The following is an 18,959-nucleotide window of genomic DNA, read 5'->3' on the forward strand; positions in this document are numbered from 1 at the left end:
CCCTTGAGCTACATGGAGGGCTGAATAGGGTGCATGCACAGGTGCAGGTCAGATGTAGGGTTACAGTTAGAGTTGGTGAAGTTGATGTGTATAGTTATGTTCATTGTTATAGTTCTGTTCATAGTTATGTTCATGGTGAGGTTGGTGTGTATAGTTATGTTCATTATTGGGTTTGGGGTTAAGTCCTAGGTGGCTCCAAGCGATAAATCAACAGCAATGCAGTGAGCTTCCCGGAGGGCTCAGTAGAGGGCATATTGCAGGTTGTCCATCATGCTTAGTCTTTGTTTGCCAGGGCAAGCCTCCATCATGGGCCATTCTTTGATTGAGCCTCAGCAACCACTTCTGCAGCAACATCTGGGCTTTGGATATTACATGGTGATATTCCACATTCCACAATGAGTAATACTCCTCCTCCTTTGTACTCCATATGTGTGGCATCCTCAGACTAAAGAATTGGGTGACCATCAGGAGAGAGCCTTAGTTTGAGTTAGGATTTGCTTCAGGGCCATCAGCAGTGCTGAAGCAACACTACTCACATTATCTACATGGGGTGTTGGACGAGGGACCATGCGCACGTGAAGGTCTGGTGTAGGATTAGTGTTAGAGTTGGAGTGAGGTTTAGGTTGAGGAGTACTGCAAGGGTCACGGTTAGGGTTAGGGTCCAGGAGGCCCTAGGTGCTGAAACCCAAGCAGTGCAGTGACCTCCCTGGAGGGCTGAGGGAGGTCGCATTGGAGGGTGCCGGCCAGGCTTAGTCTTTAGGGGCTAGGGCCAGCCTCGGATATGGACCACACTTTGGTTGGGCCTCAGCAACCCCCTTGTGCAGCTCCCTCTGGGCTTTGGAAATTACCTGGTCATGTTCCACGTTCCATGCCGAGGAATCTGGCTCTTCTTCTGAACCCCACGTGTGTGGTTTGCACAGAAGTAAGTATTGGGTCACCATGGGGAGACAGCCTAAAATGGAGTTCGGGTTCGGTCCAGGGATGTAAGCAAGGCCAAAGTGACAGCAGTCCCGTGATCTCCCTGGAGGGCTGAAGTGAGGGTCCCTGCAAGGGTGCGGGTCGGTTGTAGGTTATGTTTAGAATAGGGGTGATGTTTAGGTTGAGGGGTACTTTGAAGGTCATGGTTATTGTTAGGTCTCTCGAGGCTCTAGGCGCAACAACCCCAGGAAGGATGTGGTCTCCCAGAAGGGCTGAGTGTATCCCACATGGGATTGTGCTGATCAGGCTTTGTCTTTGAGTGCCCGATCAAGCCTCTCGTGTGAGTCACTCTTCAGTTGTGCCTCAGGAACCCCCTGTGCAGCTCCTTGTGGGTAATGGAAATGACACGATTTGCTACAAGATCCATGCCGAGGAATCCTGCAAAGCTTTGGGCCCCATGTGTGTGGTCTCTCAGAGTTAGGCATTGGATCCCCATCGGGATTCAGCCACAACTAGGGTTAGGGTTCGGTCCAGGGAGGTAAGCAAGGCCAAAGCAACAGCAATCCCATTACCTACATGGAGGTTTGAATGAGGGCCCATGCGCAGGTGAGGGTCAGGTGTAGGGTGTCAGGTGAAGCCTTAGAGTTGGGGTGAGGTTGAGGTTGAGGAGTATGTTGATGGTCACGTTTACAGTTGGGTTAGGTTCCAGGAGGTACGAGGTGCTGTACCCCAAGCAGTCCAGTGGTCTCACTGGAGGAATCAGTGGAGGGCAAATGGTAGGTTGCCACTCAGGCTTAGTCTTTGGGTGCCAAAGCCAGCATCAGTTGTGGGGCAATCTTCGGATGGGCCTCAGCAAACCCTTTTTGCAGCTTCCCCTGGGCTTTGGAAATTACCTGTCGATGTTCCACGTTCCATGCGAGTAACGCTGCAGCGCTTCTGGGCCCCATATGCATGGTGACTGAGACTTAGGAATTTGTTCCTCAATGGGAGACAGCCATTACTAGGCTTAGGTACCAGCCCAGGGATGTAGATGGGTCCAAATCCACATGAGTCCGTGATCGTTCTGGAGGACTCCATAGGGCCCATGTTTGGGTGCGGGTCATGTGTAGGGTTAGCGTTAGAGTTGGTGTGAAGTTTAGGTTGAGGTGTATGGTGAGGGTCAAGTTTAGTGTTAGGGTTAGATTCCAGGAGGTTCCAGGCAGAACGCCTAGCAGTGCAGTGGTCTCCACAGAGGGCTGAGTGGAAGCTGCATGGAAGTCTACAGTTCAGACTAAGTCTTTGCGTGCCAGGGCAGCATCCTATGTGTGACACTCTTCAGTTGGGCCTCAGCAACCTCCTTGTGCAGCTCCGTCCCAGCAGTGCAAATGAAATGATGATGTTCCAATTCCATCTGAAGAATACTTCAGGGGTTTGGACCCTATGTGCATGGTGTTCTCAGAGTTAGGAACTAGATCCCCTTTGGGGGAGAGCCATAGCTAGGGTCAGGATTCGGTCCAGGGACATAAGCAGGGCCGAAGCAACACCAGTCCCATTATCTACATGGAGGGCTGAATTGGCACCCATGCAGGGGTGCAGGTCAGGTGTAGCGTTACCTTTAGAGTTGGGGTGAGGTTGAGGATGATGTGTATGGTTCTGGTCAATATAATGGTTAGGTTTTGTCCCAGGTCCTCCAGAAGCTGAAGCACCAGCAGTGCAGGTCTTCCTGGAGGGTTCAGTGGTGAGCACATGGGAGGGTGTAGGTCATGCTTAGTCTTTGAGAGCCAGAGTGAGCCTCCCTTGTGGGCCACACTTTGGTTGAGCCTCAGGAACCGCTTCTGAAGAAACATCTGGGCTTTGGATATTACATGGTGATATTCCACGTTCCATGCCGAGGAATCTGCCTCTTCTTCTGGAAGGGAGGTATCCTCAGACTTAAGAATCGGGTCACCATCTGGAGAGAGCTTTAGATAGAGTTGGATTTCAGACCAGGGCCATAAGGAGGGCCAAACCTACCCCATTCCACTTACCTCCATGGGGTGATGAATGATAGCCAGTGTGCAGGTGAGGGTCAGTTGTAGGGTTAACGTTAGTGTAGGAATGAGTTTGAGGTTCAGGGCATGGTGAGGGTCACGGTTAGTGTTAGGGTTAGGGCCCAAGAAATTCCAGGCAGTGAACCCCTAGCATCACAGTGGTCTCCACGGAAGGCTGAGTGGTGGCTGCATGGGAGCCTTCAGTTCAGACTTATTCTTTGTGTTTCAAGGCCAGCCTCCCGTGTGTGCCACTATTCATTGGGTCTCAGTAGCCTCCTAGGGCAGCTCCATCCCAGCAATGGAAACGAAATGATGATGCTCCAATTCCATACCGAGTAATACTGTAGGGGTTTTGACCTATATGCATGGTGTTTCAGAATTAGGACCTGGATACCCATGGGGAGAGAACCACGGATAGGGTGAGGTTCTGTCCAGGGACATAAGCAGGGCTGAAGAGACACTGGTCCCGTTATCTCCATGAGAGCCTGTATGAGGGCCAATGCACGGGTGAGGGTCAGGTGTAGGGTTAGCATTAGCGTTGGGGTGAGGTATAGGTTGGGGAGTATGGGGAAGGTCACGGTTGGGGTTAGGGCTAGGTTCCAGGAGGCCCAAGGTGCTGAATCCAAGGCAGTGCAGTTGTTTCCCTGGGGGACCAAGAGGAGGGCGCATGGGAGGGTGCCGGTCATGTTTATTCTTTGGGTGCCAAGGCCAGCCTCTTGTGTGGGCCACTCTTCGGTTGGTCCTCAGCAACCCCCTTGTGCAGGTCCCTCTGGGCTTAGAAGATGGTATGGTGATGTTCCCCGTTCCATGCCAAGTAAGCCTGCACCACATCTGGGCCCCATGTACGTGGTTTTCTCCAAGTTAGGAATTGGGTCCCCATTGGGAATGAGCCATAGCTAGGGCAAGGGTTTGATCCAGGGACGGGACGTAAGCAAGGCTGAAGAAACAACAATCCCTTTACCTCCATGGAGGGCTGAATGAGGGCTCATGCATGGATGCGGGTCACGTGTAGGGTTAGTGTTAGACATAGGGTGAGGTTCCGATTGAGGAGTATGGAGTGGGTCATGATTAGGATGAGGGATAGCTCCAAGGAGTCCCCAGGTGATGAACCCCATGCAGTGCAGTGGTCTCCTGGGAGGGCTCAGTGGAGGGCACATGGGAGGGTGATGGTCAGGTTTAGTCTTTGGTTACCAGTGCCAGCCTTGCATGTGGGCCACTTTTGGGCCTCAGCAAGCACTTTGGTACCTCCCTCTGCTATTTGGACATGACATGGTGGTGGTCCACACTCCATGTGGAGTAATCCTGCACCGCTTCTGGGCCACAGGTGCGTGATATTCTCTGCATTAGGAATTGGATCCCCATCGGGATAGAGACATAGGTAGGATTACAATTAGATCCAGGGACATAAGCAAGGCCGAAGCAACAACAGTCCATTTATCTCCATTGAGTATGAATGAGGGCCATGCGCGGTAGCAGGTCAGGTGTAGGGTTAGTGTTAGAATTGGGGTGAGGTTTCGGTTGAGGAATACGGCGAGGGTCATGGTGAGGGTTAGGGGTAGGTTCCAGGAGGCGCTTAAGTGCAGAATCCTAAGTAGTGCAGTGTTCCCCTAGAGGGTTGAGTGGAGGGCGCAAAGGATGGTGCCATTCCTTCTTAGTCTTAGGGTGTCAAGGCCCTCCTTGAGTGTAGGACACTCCTTAGTTGGGCCTCAGCAGCTCCCTTGTGCAGCTCCCTCTGAGCTTTGGAAATGACATGGTGATGTTCCAGGTTCCAAGCCGAGTGATTTACACCATGAGTGTGCTGTTGTCAGTCATTGGAATTGGGTTGCCATGAGGAAGGAGACTTAGCTAGGGTTAGGGTTTGGAGCAGGGAAGTCACCAGGGCCAAAGCAACTCCAGTCTAGTGATATTCCTCAAGGGCTGACCTGAGATCCCATGCGAGGGTGCGGTTCAAGTGTAGGGTTAGGGTTAGAAACAGGGTTACGATTAGGTTGAGGGTTATGGTTAGGGGTACAGTTAGGGTTTTCTTCGTTCCCAAGGCTCCATGCGCTGAACCCACAGCAGTGCAGTTGCCTCCACAAATGACTGAGTGGTGTGCACAACCGAGGCTGCAGGTCAGGATTAATCTTTGGGTTCTAAGGACAGACAACTGTATCTGGTCTGGTGTAGATAGGTGTGTCTAGTGTGAGTGATAGGGTTAGGTTTAGGTTGAGGGTTAGCATTGGGTCCTGGTTAGCATTAGGGTTAGGTCCCAGGACGTTCCAGGCACTGAAACCACAGCAGAGTAGTTGTCTCCCCAAAGGGCAGAAGGGAGTACACAAGGGAGGGTGCTGGTCAGGAGTAGTATTTTGGTTCCAAGACCAGACAACTGTATGGGTCACCCATCGTTTATGCCTCAGGAATCCTCTTGTGCAGCTGCAGCCGCGCTTTGGAAATACATGGTGATGTCCACATTCAATGCTGACTGTTCATGAACCGTTTCTGGTCCTGGTATGTGTGCTGTTATTAGTCTTTCGATATGGATCCCCATGGGGAGAGGGCCTTAGGTTATAGTTTTAGATTTAGCGGATAGAGTTAGAGCGTTAGGATGAGGGTTTTAGGGTTAGAGTTAGAGGCTTAGGGTTAGAGGGTTAGGGTAAGGTTAGGGTTAGTTCGGGTTATGTTTATGGTTAGTTAGAGGTAGGGCTAGGGTTAGGGGAAGGGTAGGGGCAGGATTTAGCATTAGGGTATGGTTAGGGTTAGGTGTTAGGTTTAGGTGGTGGGATTTTGTTTAGTGATAGGGTTGGAGTTGGGCAAGGAGTAGGTCATGCTTGCATCCCCACTTTGAGCGGGAAGGTGTTCACATGTGGACACCGCCCTCCATGTTCAAGGGATTGTGTTCTTGCTATCGCCCCAGTGTCTCTGCACTGTAGGTTGTTCTTGCCTCGCCCATTCCAGCTTTGCTCTGGAGTTTTTCACACCGTCACCCCACCCCCTCTCGGTATGGTAAGATTTCATGTTCCACCCAATCGCTTTTGGTGCAAGGGGTGTGTTCACACATGCGACCCTCCACACTCTCTATGTGCGATGGTGTCACCCATGAGCCTCACAGATCCTTAGATTGGGATTACTGATGCCAGTATTAAATCATGAATATCTATTTTCACTTTCACAACTGAAGAAGTAGGCGTTTTTTAAGGTAAGGTTTATGGTTAGCATTAATGTTAGGTGTCAGTTAAGGTTTAGGGCATGGTGCAATCCCCCTTGGTGTGGGATGGCGTCACGATTGTGTCCCATCTGCTTCATTTATCCGCGATGTAGCAGTGATATTCCTTTTAATTCAGATGATTTCCTTGGCACCCGGATGTCTCTGAGTTACGCGTCCCACTTCGTCTTGGTTCATGATCTCTCGGTTTCTGGTTTTGATCCCTGGGTAGCCACTGTGCTGATAGCTGGGAATCTGGAGCCTGCTTCAGATACTATCTGTCTCTCTCTCTCTCTGCCCATGCCCCACTTGTGTTCTTTGTGTCTTTCAAAAATTAATGTACCTAAAATCATTTTCAATCTGATATTTCCTGGATGGCTCTTTTCACTTTCATTGCTGAAGAAGCAGGCGTCTGTCTCGTTCATTGTTCTTTTGTTATCTTTGGCATAGCTGACAACATATATGACATTTCCCCAGCCAGCATCGGGGATGTGCAGCATTTCTCCTACCAGCCGGACACCTCTCATCCACTGTAACACTGCATTCCTCTAGAGCATCCCACATGCTCTCGGAAACTGGATTGTAACTGTGGATGGTAGCAGTGTCCCATAGTCTTCTGATGGTATTTCAGGAGGTTCCTCATTCGCATCTTTGGTTACCTGAGTGTCTTCTGACATCTCTCATGTTTCCACTAGGCCGCTGCTATGATGCTCAACAGGGAACCTGAAGCACACAGGGATTCAGGAGCAGACCAACTACCGCTTGGCTCCCACAAATGGTCGCCTTGGAGCTCTTTATGGAAGAGGAGAAAACACCCACCACCACCGTTTCACAACCCTGCACCGAATGTGGAGACAACAATCACCCACCCCCAAAGGAAACTCTAGCAGGGTACATGTATCAAACCTAAGGTGTTGGTTATGTATTTTGGGTCAATAAGTGAGGTTGTACTTTTGACTGGTAAGTGTACATCTAAATCCCTCAGAGGGGATATTCTCTGAGGTCACCCCAACCTAAATTGTTGGCCCATGGGGAGATGTGTTGTCCCTATTGACTGTATTGATGTTGTCTCTGTAGGCCAGTGAATTAAAGCTCCATAGGGTCTTGTCCTGTTCATGCCTCTTCACGGGAAAGTCCATTTCACCTATTGAAAAAGACAGCAAAGGAGTAGTGTTGCCACTATTAAATCTGACGTTTCATGAATGAGTCTTTTCACTTTCATGGCTGAAGAAGCAGCATCTCTTATAATGAGGGTTAGGGTTTGGATTACCCTGAGGATTAGGGTAAGGGTTAAGTCATGCTTGCATCCCCGTTTTGGCAAGGGAGGTACGTCACACCTGACCCCCACCACCCTCCTTGCGGAAGGGTGTTGAGGCATGCAGCCTGCCTCCCCTCCACAAGGGAGTAGTGATGCCACTACTTAATGTGTTGTTTCATGAATGGCTCTTTTCCCTTTCACAGCTGAAGAAGCAGGCATTTCTTAAGGTAAGTGTTATGGTTAGGATTGCCGTTCATGGTTAGGGTAAGGGATAGGCCATGCCTGCACCCTCCCTTGGAGTGGGAGGGCGTTCACACATGAGCCACGCAACCCCTCATCTCGGGAGGGTGTTCACCAATAGGAACCAGTCCCCTTCAGCGGGGGGGATGTTGATGTATGCGCCTGCACCCATCTCGTGTGCGAGGGTGTTCATGCATGGACACCACAACCCTTGGCGAGGGAGGGCATTTGTCCATGCACCATGCCCTCCTTGGCTCAGGAGGTGTTCACGCATGAGCATAGTGCCCCCTTAGCTTGAGAGGGTGTTCAGGTAGGTGCATGAACCTGCCCCCCAGCGTGGGAGGGGGTTCACGCATGTGCCCTCCCCCCTTAGGCGCTGGAGGGTGTCACCTGTGCACAGCACCACTAGTCAGCAAGGGAGTAGTGATGCCACTATTAAATCTGACGTTTCATGGACGGCTGTTTTCACTTTCACAGCTGAAGAAGCATGCATCTCTTAAGGTCAGGGGTAGGGTTAGCATTACAGTTAGGGGTTAAGATAAGGGCTAGGTCATGCTTGCTCTCTCCCCTCAGCACGGGAAGACTTCACACATCACCCCACTATCCTGAGCAAGGGAGAGAGTTCACCCTTTCACCCAATCCCTGAGAGTGGTAAAATATTGAAGCACGTGCTCCACTCCACTTCCGTTGGGGGGGCTTTCACACATGCGTAGATGCCCCCTTCAGGACAGATTCTTCACATATGTGCATGACCACCTGTCGGGTCGGGAGGGTGTTCAATCATGGGCACACCCCACCTCTGCATGGGAGATGGTTCATGCATGTGTCTTGCTCATCTCAGCAGGGAGGGTTTTTACGCATGTGCACAGCCCCACCTTGGTGTGGGAGGAGGTCACCCATGCAGAGCGCCACCCTTCAATCAGGGAATAGTGATGCCATCATTAAATGTGACGTTTCATGAATGGTTCTTTTCAATTTCACAGCTGAAGTAGCAGACAACTCTTAAGGTAAGGGTCTGGGTTAGCATTACCAATAACGGTTAGGGTAAGGGTTAGGTCGTGCTTCCACACCCAACCCCTTGTCTCTATAGTGTATTCACGCAATAGCACCGCCCCTCAATGTGGGAGAATATTCATGCATGTGTCCCACCCCCTTCAGGGTGGGAGGGTGTTCACACATGTGCCCCATCCTCTTCAGCTTGTAAGTGCGTTCACGCATTCTCACATTTGCACCACCCGTCCCAAGGTGAGGGAGGGTGTTGTCACATGTGCCCTTCTCCCTCGGCATGGGAGGTGGTTCACACATGCTCCTCATCCCCTCGGTGATGGAGGGTGTCACCCATGAACAGTGCCACCCCTCGGAGAAGGAGTACTGTTGCCACTATCAAATGTGACCTTTCCTCAATGATTCTTTTCACTTTCACAGCTGAAGAAGCATGCATCACTTAAGGCAAGGGTTAGGGTTAGCATTACATTTAGGCTTTAGATTATGGGTTAGGTCATGCTTGCTCCCCCTCTCTGCACGAGAGGTGTTTCACTAATACTCCATGCCCCCCCTGGCACAGATGGGTACAGCCCTCCGTCCGTGTAGAAGGGTGTTCTCACGCACAACCCTCCTTGTTGACGGAGGGCATTTGTGCACGCACCCTGCCCCATTAGTGCGGGATTTTGTTCTCGTGTGTGTAAGGCCCCCCTCCTGGCGGAAGGGCATTCACCCATGTGCACCATCCCCTCACTTTGGCATGGGAAGGTGTTGACCTATGTGACGTGACACATCAGCATGGGGGAATATTCACGCATCTGCCCCGAACCCCTCTGCCCGGGAGGGTGTTCATGCATGTGCACAGACACCAGTCAGTGAGGGACAGTATTCATGCATGCGCACAACAACCCCTCCATGAAGGAGGGAAGTCACATATGCGCTATGCATCCCTCAACAAGGGAATGGTTCAAGCATGTGCCGCATACCCATTTTGGCATGGGAGGGTGTTGACCTATGCACCTTACCCCCTCAGCGCTGGAGGGTGTTCATAGATGTGCACAGCCTCCGTTGTGGCGGACGTGTGAACCCCGGCTAGGGGAGGGATGCCATTCGCACGTAGGCCCCACCCATACCCCTGGGTGCTGTTCACACATGTGCACAGCTCTCCCTACTGGCGGAAGAGTGTTCACACATGCACAAAACTCCTGCTCCAAGAGGTAGGGCGTTTCCACATGAGCACAATCCCCATCAGTGAGGGAGGGCATGCATGCATGCTCCTTACACACTATCACAGGAGGCAGTACAGGCATGCGCACAGCCCCCCTTACTGGTGTATGTTCACGCATGCACACAGCTCCCCTCAATGAGGGAAGGCATTTGCACATGCGCCCCCCTCCCCTGGGCAAGGAAGGGTGTTCAGGCATGCACAGAACCACCACCTCAGCCAGGGAGGTCGTTGGTGCATGCGCCCTGCCCCACTTAGCACAGGAGGTGGTTCAGGCTTCTGCCTGGCCCCCTGTCAGCATGTGAGTCGGTCACCCATGCACAGCGCCACCCCTCAGGGAGGAAGTACTGATGTCACTATTGAATGTGATATTTCATGAATGGTTCTTTTCACTTTCACAGCTGAAGAAACACAGCTGAAGAAATGCGGCCAGGGAGGGCGTTGACGTATGCTCCCCGCTCCCCTTGCCAGGATGCTGTTCACGCATGTGCAAAGTCCCCCCTCCTTGCCAAAGGGGGTCCAAGCATGACCACAACCCCTGCTCTGTGAGGCAGACCATTTGTACAGGCACACAACCCTCCCTCAGCAAGGGACAGTGTTCATGCTTGGCCCCAGTCACCTCGGTGGGAAGGGTGTTCACACATGCACATAACCCCCCTCAGCACGGAGGGTGTTCAAACATGTGCCCCACCCCACTTGACGCCAGAGGTGGTTCAGGATTCTGCCTTGCCCCTGCTTGGTGTGTGAGATGGTCACCCATGCACAGTGCCACCTTTTAGGGAGAGAGTAGTGGTGTCACTATTAAATGTGATATTTCACGAATGGTTCTTTCACTTTCACAGCTGAAGAAACACACATCTCTTAAGGTAAGTGTTAGGGTTGGCACTGACATAAGGGGTAGGGTAAGGCTTAGGTAGTACTTCCTCCACCCTGGGTATGAAAGGTTTTCAAGCATTATCTTTCCCCCCCTTAGGACAGGAGGGGGTTAACACTTGCGCCCTCCCACATCAAGGGAGGGGGTCACCATTGCGCCACTGTCTCTGTGATGGACGGGTGTCACTCATGTTCTTTCCCACACCTTGGCACGGGAGGTGATCATGCATGTGCCCCTTCTGCATCCCTTCATCGGCGATGTAGCCTTGATGTTCCTTTTAGGCCAGACGTATTTTGCACTGCCTCGGCCTCTCAGTGGATTAAGTTTCCCACTTCAGGTCATAGTCTCATGGTTTGTGGTTTCAAACCCTTGGTTCACCTCTGTGCTGATGACTCTGAACATGGAGCCTGCTTCAAATACTGTGTCTCACTTTCTGTCTGCCCCTTCCCCACGTGTGTTCTGTCTGTCTGTCTGTCTCTCTCTCTCTCAAAAAAAACAGTGAAGAAAAAAACATTTTAAAGCAGCTCCATCAGTCTACTTGTCTTCTTGCCATATATCCACCTCTTCACGGGATGGTCCATTTCACCAATTGGAAGAGACAGTAAAACCCTCGTGTGGCCATTCAAATGAGTCACTATTTAGGAAACAAGTGATTATGCTACTTTTCCACGGTCAGGATACCATGGCCATTTTATGAGTGTCCCTAGGCAGGCGGGGCCTCTAAAACTAGAAATGCTAGAGGTGATTTTACTGGTAAACAGGTGGGGTTTGTGTTCACCGAGTTCCTTTTACTTCGTTTCATCTTTCCTTGATTGCCTATCTGTGTTGGGTCAACAATTGGTTTGATATTGACTTTACAGTTAGGTTATTTTTATCTAATGGTTAACTATCCATGGTTATCTGCTCTGATAGAGCTTAAGCAAGTACAAATATTTCATGTTGCACATACTAGCATTAGTGTTTCCTGTGCACCTGCAGCTGTTTCTCCCGGCCCACGGGGAGCAATCACTTCCCATCCAGCACCACCTGCTTTGTCTTCCTATGCCTAGCAGTGCACGTGCCGGTGCCTGCAGAACTTCCCTTGTTTCTCTGTCAGCTGAGTCTGAATGGGCTTCCTCTCCCACTCGTCCCTACTTCTCATCTCTTTAATGGATGACACACATCGCTGAAGGTCACAGTGAAGTCTCAAACTTCAGTATGTGGATTACGTGGCACCATTTTACGGTCTCACTTGATTACCCCCTTTCTTTAAAAATTACTTCCTTCCTCCTCCCACCGTCTGGGCCACTGCTCACCAGTGTCTGTGTTGGTAGGTCCTCGTCTTCTTCCTGTCCCCCATCTGCTTTCCATCCGCCCTTACTCTGTGGTGATCTCAGCTAGCCTCAGGCTTCTATATGCCAGCATCTGGGGCCTCTAAGTCTTTATGCGCTGCCCACAGCTGTTTATGTCTCCAGACACCTGACTCCAGCTGTGCACCACACAGGTGCTGCCCTCCCCAGACTCTGCTACCTCCCTGTAGGCCTCTCCTATTCCCCTCCCCTTTTTTACTGGGCTGCTGCCACACTGGCCCCTCCCTGTTCCCTGAGATTGTGAGGCACATACTCCTGCTTCAGGTCTTTGCACTCACTTTGCCTCTCTCTGTCGGGGATATACTTCCACGTGCCAACAAGACATACTCCCTCATTTCCGTCATAACCTTGCTCTGACATCACCTGCTCAGTGGAGTCTCTGCTTGCTCTCTATGTAAAACTGAAAACTGTTCCTTCTCTGACCTGAACACCCCATATCCCTTTCCTGCATTCTTTTTCTTCCTGGCCCTTGGCACCATCTGTTTTTCTTTCTTGCTTGCTGGATGTGGCCTACTGTAGTCCCTGCCAGATTGTTGGCTCCATGGGATCCAAAGACTAAACTAGCTTTGTTTAGGGCTGGTTCCTTAGGGCCCTCGAATAGTGCCCAACTCCTTCAAAGGCTCACACACCATTTGCTGAGCAAGTAAATATTAGGATTTCTTATTATTTTGCTGGGTCCACCATCACAATGTACCACAGACTGGGTGGCTTAAGCAACAGAAATTGATTTATTTATTTTCTCACACTTCAGATCAAGGTGTGGCCAGGGTGGGTGTCCTCTCTCCATGACTGGTGGATGGCCTCCTTCCCACTGTCTTCACGTGGTCTTCCTTCTGTGTGTGTAGTTGCCCACTCTCTTCCTATAGGACACCGGTTATCAGACTAGAGTCCCTCCCCACAAATGAGCTCATTCGACCTCCACTTTACCTTTCAAGATCTGGTATCCAAGTACAGTCCCATGGGTAGTTAGGACTTCAATGTATGGTTTTGGGGGGCAAATCCATTCCATAACAGGTTTCTGTCTGTTGTACCTAGTCACTACCTACATGGGTTTTTCTTTTTTCCTCTATGCCCTTGTGCCCGTTATTTGCTCACACAGTGCTAATCCCAGTTTGCCCTTAGCTCAAGTTATAACTCTATTTATTTGTATAGACTTTCATCTTCCCTCTACCTCCATACTCCAAGTTCCTGGCTGGCACTGGAATTACATCTTCAGCACGGACATCATAACCTCCAGGTGAGGTAAGTATGATTATTTTCATTTTGAAAATCAACAATCTGAAGCTCAAAAGAGAGTAGGTCATGTTTCTGAGATCACAGTACTAGTAAGTGCTGTCCTTTGGATAACTTTGTTCTTATGGGCTCCAAAGCCCACTTTCTTTCATCTACCATATGTCCCCAAGATGAACGGGGAAAAGCCATACTTCAGCCTGGTATAATATAAGCAATTGTACGTGTAAAGCTGGTGTAACAATTCAGGAAATGGGATTAAGTTTAGTATCTGAGTAATTATACCCACAGGTTGAATTTCATTCTCACATCCTTTGATTTTTTACTGCTGTAATTTCTGTTATCCTTAATGATTATATAAACGTATTCTTCCCTTTGCAAAATTTAGCCAGTAAGAATACTGAGTGAGTTTGTTTCCTTTGTAACAGGTCTGAATTATACAATGAATTCATAATGTCAAGATAATAGCGGTTATTTTTTTCCTACAATATAGAGGAAAAGGTCATTGCCTTTGTTGTAAGAGTTTACCATGTGTTCTTGGTAACATGACTGAGCTGTATTGGTGAAAACAAGTTGTACATTTTGAAAGTCAGTTATTTATAGTTAAGAGAGTATCGTTCTTTCTTTGGGTGCAGCTGATTGTTTGAAATAGAACTTAGGATTTTTCTGCATAGATTGTCTATTTCAGAATGATCTTTGTTTTAAAAAGTATGTTATATTTGCATTCATGCAAGTTGTGCCATCATTAAATTGACAGGAAAGCAGCTGTTAATAGTTGTCATTTGGACATGTAGATGGAAATCCTAAGGGTCATGGTGTGACTCCTTACACGTGTTGAGCTCTGGTTTCATTTGGCATTTCCAAACCATTGCCATGACCTTATGAATGTTGATCAAGTGGCCATATAATGGTTGTTTTAAATTGGCATCAGTGGTGTAGAGATGATTCTTAAGTTGTGTATGAGGAAGCTGTTGGTTTTCTGCTTCTATGTCTGTGTAGCTCCTAAAAATAGAAGACTAGCGCATCTTATCAAAATTACTTTTGTTCAAAGTCATTGCAACTTGTGAATGAGCTAAAGGCTTAGATAATAGTACTTTTGGAGTCTGATATTTGGAAATTTAAAATAGGTCTTCGAGTATCTGTGTGGCTCCGTTGGGTAATCATCTGACTTTGGCACAGGTCATGATCTCACTGTTCGTGACTTTGAGCTCCATGTTGGGCTCTGTGCTGGCAGTTGGGAGCCTGGAGCCTGATTGCGATTCTGTGTTCCCTCTCTCTGCCCCTCCCTGGCTCATGCTCTTTCTCTCTCTCTCAAATATAAACTTAAACATAGAAAATAGTCTAGAATAAATCTGTAGACCATAACATATTTATAGTGACTGCTGATTGAAACAAAGAAATAGCCTGAAATTCCAAAAATACATTACTGTTGTTTCCCTAGGCTCCCATGAAATGCCAGGTTGACCATTAAGCTGAATACAAGCAGTAATCTTTTAGTAACTTGGAAGAGATACGCATACTATCATAGCTAGTAAGGTTTGGTATATGTCGTTTTGGTAGACTTATTTTCTTTAATGATCAAAAAATTGATTTCAGGTCTCTTTTACTTGGGTATTCAGGATTAAGAGAAGTTACCCAAGGCAAATGAATTAAGACCATTTTAAAACTGACCTGGACTTAAAAAACCAGAGACTGGAGTCATGATAAAGATAGTTTGAACATGCCATTTCATCAAAAAAAAAAAAAAATACAGCTCCTGAATGACAATCATCATGTTGGAGGAGAGTTTCTGGTGTTCCCTCCACAAATGGTGCATGATTTTCAGTCAAGGATACAGCCTCACTGACTGTACTTTTACTGACATGATGGTTCAGATACCAACAATGTTGTCTGTTGGGATTGTCTTTTACAAAACTGATATCCTTTCAGTTTTCAGCTTAATTAATATACTAAGGAGAAAAAAATGTTTCCCTCTTTCTGAAAAATAATTCCATTTGTATTTAGAGTTATCATTAAACATAGTATTTCTAAAAATGGCTAATAAATTGGAAGTGAATATAAATTTGCTTGTGAAGTTATCAAATGGAAAACTGTTGCCAAAGCAGTTATTTTATGTTTTATAGGAAAACTAATCTTTTATGTCCTTACTGCATTTATGTTATATCCTATTCACTTTTATTTCATGCTATTTGTGTGTGTGTGTGTGTGTGTGTGTGTGTGTGTGTGTGTTTGCAACTAAGTGAAATGTGCAATATTTGGTCATTTAAATAGATTCACTAATTTAGGCAAAGTCAGCCATAAACAAATGCAATACATTATGTCCAAAGTAGTCAAGCAGATTTTGCATCATGAGTAAAACTTGCTTATGTTAAATGAATTTGCTTTTCTCTTTTCTTTTTAACAAGCCAAGTCAAAGGTGAATATATTCTTTCTGCTCACCTTGAGGCAGGGCAAGAGCAGATTTGTGTCAGAGCGCACTGTCCGTATTTATGACAAACTAGGGAAATTAAGAAAGCCACTTAGGTACAAACCTTAGTGGGGACTCATGACTGATACCTTTTCAACAATATTCTGTTGGGATATCTTTTATTAACTGGGTTAATTTTTTTTCATCTTTAGTTAATTTATTTTTAAAATTTACATCCAAGTTAGCATAATGTGGAACAATGATCTCAGTAGTAGATTACTTAAAGTCCCTTACCCATTTAGCACATCAGCCCTCCCACAGTCCTTCCAGTAACCCTGTTTATTCTCCACATTTAAGAGGTTTTTTTTAATGTTTTTGTCCCCCTCCATGTTTTTATATTATTTTGCTTCCCATCCCTTATATTCATCTGTTTTGTATCTTAAAGTCCTCATATGTGTGAGGTCCTATAATATTTGTCTTTCTCTGACTAAATTCGCTTAGCATAATACCCTCTAGTTCCATCCATGCAGGTTAAATGGCAACATTTTATTCTTTTGGATTGCTAAGCAATACTCTAGTGTGTGTGTGTGTGTGTGTGTGTGTGTGTGTGTGTGTGTGTGTGTGTATACACCACATCTTCTTTATCCATTCATCCATCGATGGACATTTGCGTTTTTTTCTATACTTTAGCTGTTGTTGATGGTGCTTCTATTACTTTGGGGTTCACCTTTCCCTTCGAAATAGCACATCTGTATCATTTGGATAAATACCTAGTAGTGCAACTGCTGGGTTGTAGGGTAGTCCTCTTTTTCAATTTGTGAGAAACCTACTTACCGGTTCCCAGAGTGACTGTGCCAGTTTGCATTCCCGCCAGCAGTGCAAGAGTTCCTCTTTCTCCGCTTCCTCGCCAACATCTGTTGTTGCCTGAGTTGTTAGTGTTAGCCATTCTCACAGGGGTGAGGTGTTATCTCATTGTGTTTTTGATTTGTACTTCCATGATGATGAGTGATGTTGAGCATTTTTTCATGTTTCATTTGGCCATCTGGATGTCATCCTTGGAAAGTGTTTGCTCATGTCTTGGCTCATTTCTACACTGGATTACTTGTTTTTTTGGGTGTTGAGTTTGATATGTTCTTTATAGATTTTGCATACTAATCCTTTATCTCATATGTCGTTTGCAAATATCTTCTCCCATTCTGTTGGTTGCCTTTTAGTTTTGCTGATTGTTTCCTTCACTGTGCAGAAGCTTTTTATTTTGATGAGGTCCTAATCATTCATTTTTGCTTTTGTTTCCCTTGCCTCTGGAGACTTGTTGACTAAGAAGTTGTGGAAGCAAACATCAAAGAGGTTTCTGCCAGCTTTCTCCTCGAGGGTTTTGATGGCTTCCTATGTTAAATTTAGGTCTTTCATCCATTTTGAGTGTCTTTCGTCCATTTTGAGTGTGAGAAAGTGGTCCAGACTCATTCTTCTGTATGTCGCTGTCCAGTTTTCCCAGCACTCTTGCTGAGGAGACTGTATTTATTCCATTGGATAGTCTATCCTTTTTGTCAAAGATTACTTGGCCGTACGTTTCTGGGTCCATTTCTGTGTTCCTATTCTCTTCCACTCATCTGAGTGTCTGTTCTTGTGCCAAGAGCATACTGTCTTGGTGATTACTGCTTTGTAATACAGCTTGAAGTCCAGGATTGTGATGCCTCCTTCTTTGGTTTTCTTTTTCAAGATAGCTTTGGCTATTCAGGGTCTTTTCTGGTTCCATACATATTGTAGGATTCTTTGTTGTAGCTCTGTGAAGAATGATGGTGTTATTTTGATAGGTATTGTGTTGACTATGTAGATTGTTCTGGGTACTATTGACATTTTAACACTATTTGTTCTCCTATCCAGGAGCATGCAGTGTTTGTCTTTTCTGTGTGTTTGCCATCTGCAGTTGCTTTCATAAGCTTTCTATAGTTTTCAGTGTATAGATTTTTCAACTATTTGGTTAGATTTATTCCTAGGTATTTTATGGGTTTTGGTGCAATTTTAAATGGGATCGATCCCCTGATCCCATTTCTCTGGCTTCATTGTTGGTGCGTAGGAATGTAACTGATTTCTGTGCATTGATTTTATATCCTGCCAGTTTGCTAAATTCCTGTATTATTTCTAGCAGTTTTTTGTTGACTATTGTGGGTTTTCCACATAGAGTTTCATGCCATCTATGAAGAGTGAAAGGTTGAGCTCCTCCTGGACGATTTGGATGCCTTTTATTTCTTTGTGTTATTTGATTGCTGAGGCTAAGACTTCCAATAGTATGTTGAATGCCAGTGGCGAGAGTGGACATGCTTGTCTTGTGCCTGACCTTAGGAGGAAAGCTCTCAGTTTTGTCCCTTTGAGGATGATATTAGCTTCAGGTCTTTCATATATGCCTTTTGTGATCTCGAGGTATGATCCTTCTATCCCTACGTTCTTGAGGGATTTTATCAAGAAAGGATGCTGTATTTTGTCAAATGCTTTCTCTGCATCTATTGAGAGGATCATGTTGTTCTTGTCCTTTCTTTTATCGATGTGATAAGTCACATTGATTGTTTTGTGGATATTGAACCCGATTTGCATTCCAGGTATTAATCCCACTTGGTCGTGGTGAGTAACGTTTAAATGTATTGTTGGATCGGGTTGGTTCATATCTTGTGGAAGATTTTTGTATCCATGTTCATCATGAAAATTTGTGTATACATCTCCTTTTTAGTGGGTCTTTTTCTGGTTTTGGAATCAAGGTAATGCTGGATTCAGAGAAAACGTTTGGAAGTTTTCCTTCCATTTCTTTTTTTGGGACAGCTTCAAGAGCATCGGTGTTAACTCTTCCTTAAATGTTTGGTAGAATTCCCCTGGAAAGCCATCTGGCCCTAAGCTCTTTTTCTTGGGAAATTTTTGATTACTAATTCAATGTCTTTACTGGTTATGGGTCTGTTCAAATTTTCTATTTCTTCCTGTTTCAGTTTTGTTAGTTTATATATTTCTAGGAATTTGTCTGTTTCTTCCAGATTGTCCATTTTATTGGCATATATTTGCTGATAATATTCTCTTATTATTTGTATTTCTGCTGTGTTGGTTGTGACCTCTCCTCTTTCATTCGTGATTTTATTTCTTTGGTTCCTTTTTTGATCCAACTGGCTAGTGGTTTATCAATGTTATTAATTATTTCAAAGAACAAGCTTCTGGTTTCATTGATCTGTTCTACTCTTTTGTGTGTGGGTGGAGGGTGGTTATTTGTTGTTGTTGTTTTTTTTTCTGTGTGTGTTATTGTTTTT

The 18,959-nt window shown here is 46.6% G+C and overlaps 1 long non-coding RNA gene across 2 annotated transcripts in view; it reads left to right on the plus strand.

Moving 5' to 3' along the window:
* Positions 1-18,959, plus strand: part of LOC147575205 (uncharacterized) — an 85,256-nt gene that overhangs the window by 28,348 nt on the left and 37,949 nt on the right. The window contains exon 1 of one of the 2 annotated variants that reach the window (XR_015242134.1): positions 12,624-13,277. The exons of the other annotated variant lie outside the window; for it this stretch is intronic. This is a non-coding gene — a long non-coding RNA (uncharacterized LOC147575205). Of the gene's footprint in view, positions 1-12,623; positions 13,278-18,959 lie in introns of those variants that run through there. 2 annotated transcript variants of the gene reach the window in all.

Source organism: Puma concolor, chromosome D3 (assembly GCF_028749965.1).
Source record: "Puma concolor isolate L17-30 chromosome D3, mPumCon1.1.hap2, whole genome shotgun sequence".
Classification (NCBI taxonomy): domain Eukaryota; kingdom Metazoa; phylum Chordata; class Mammalia; order Carnivora; family Felidae; genus Puma; species Puma concolor.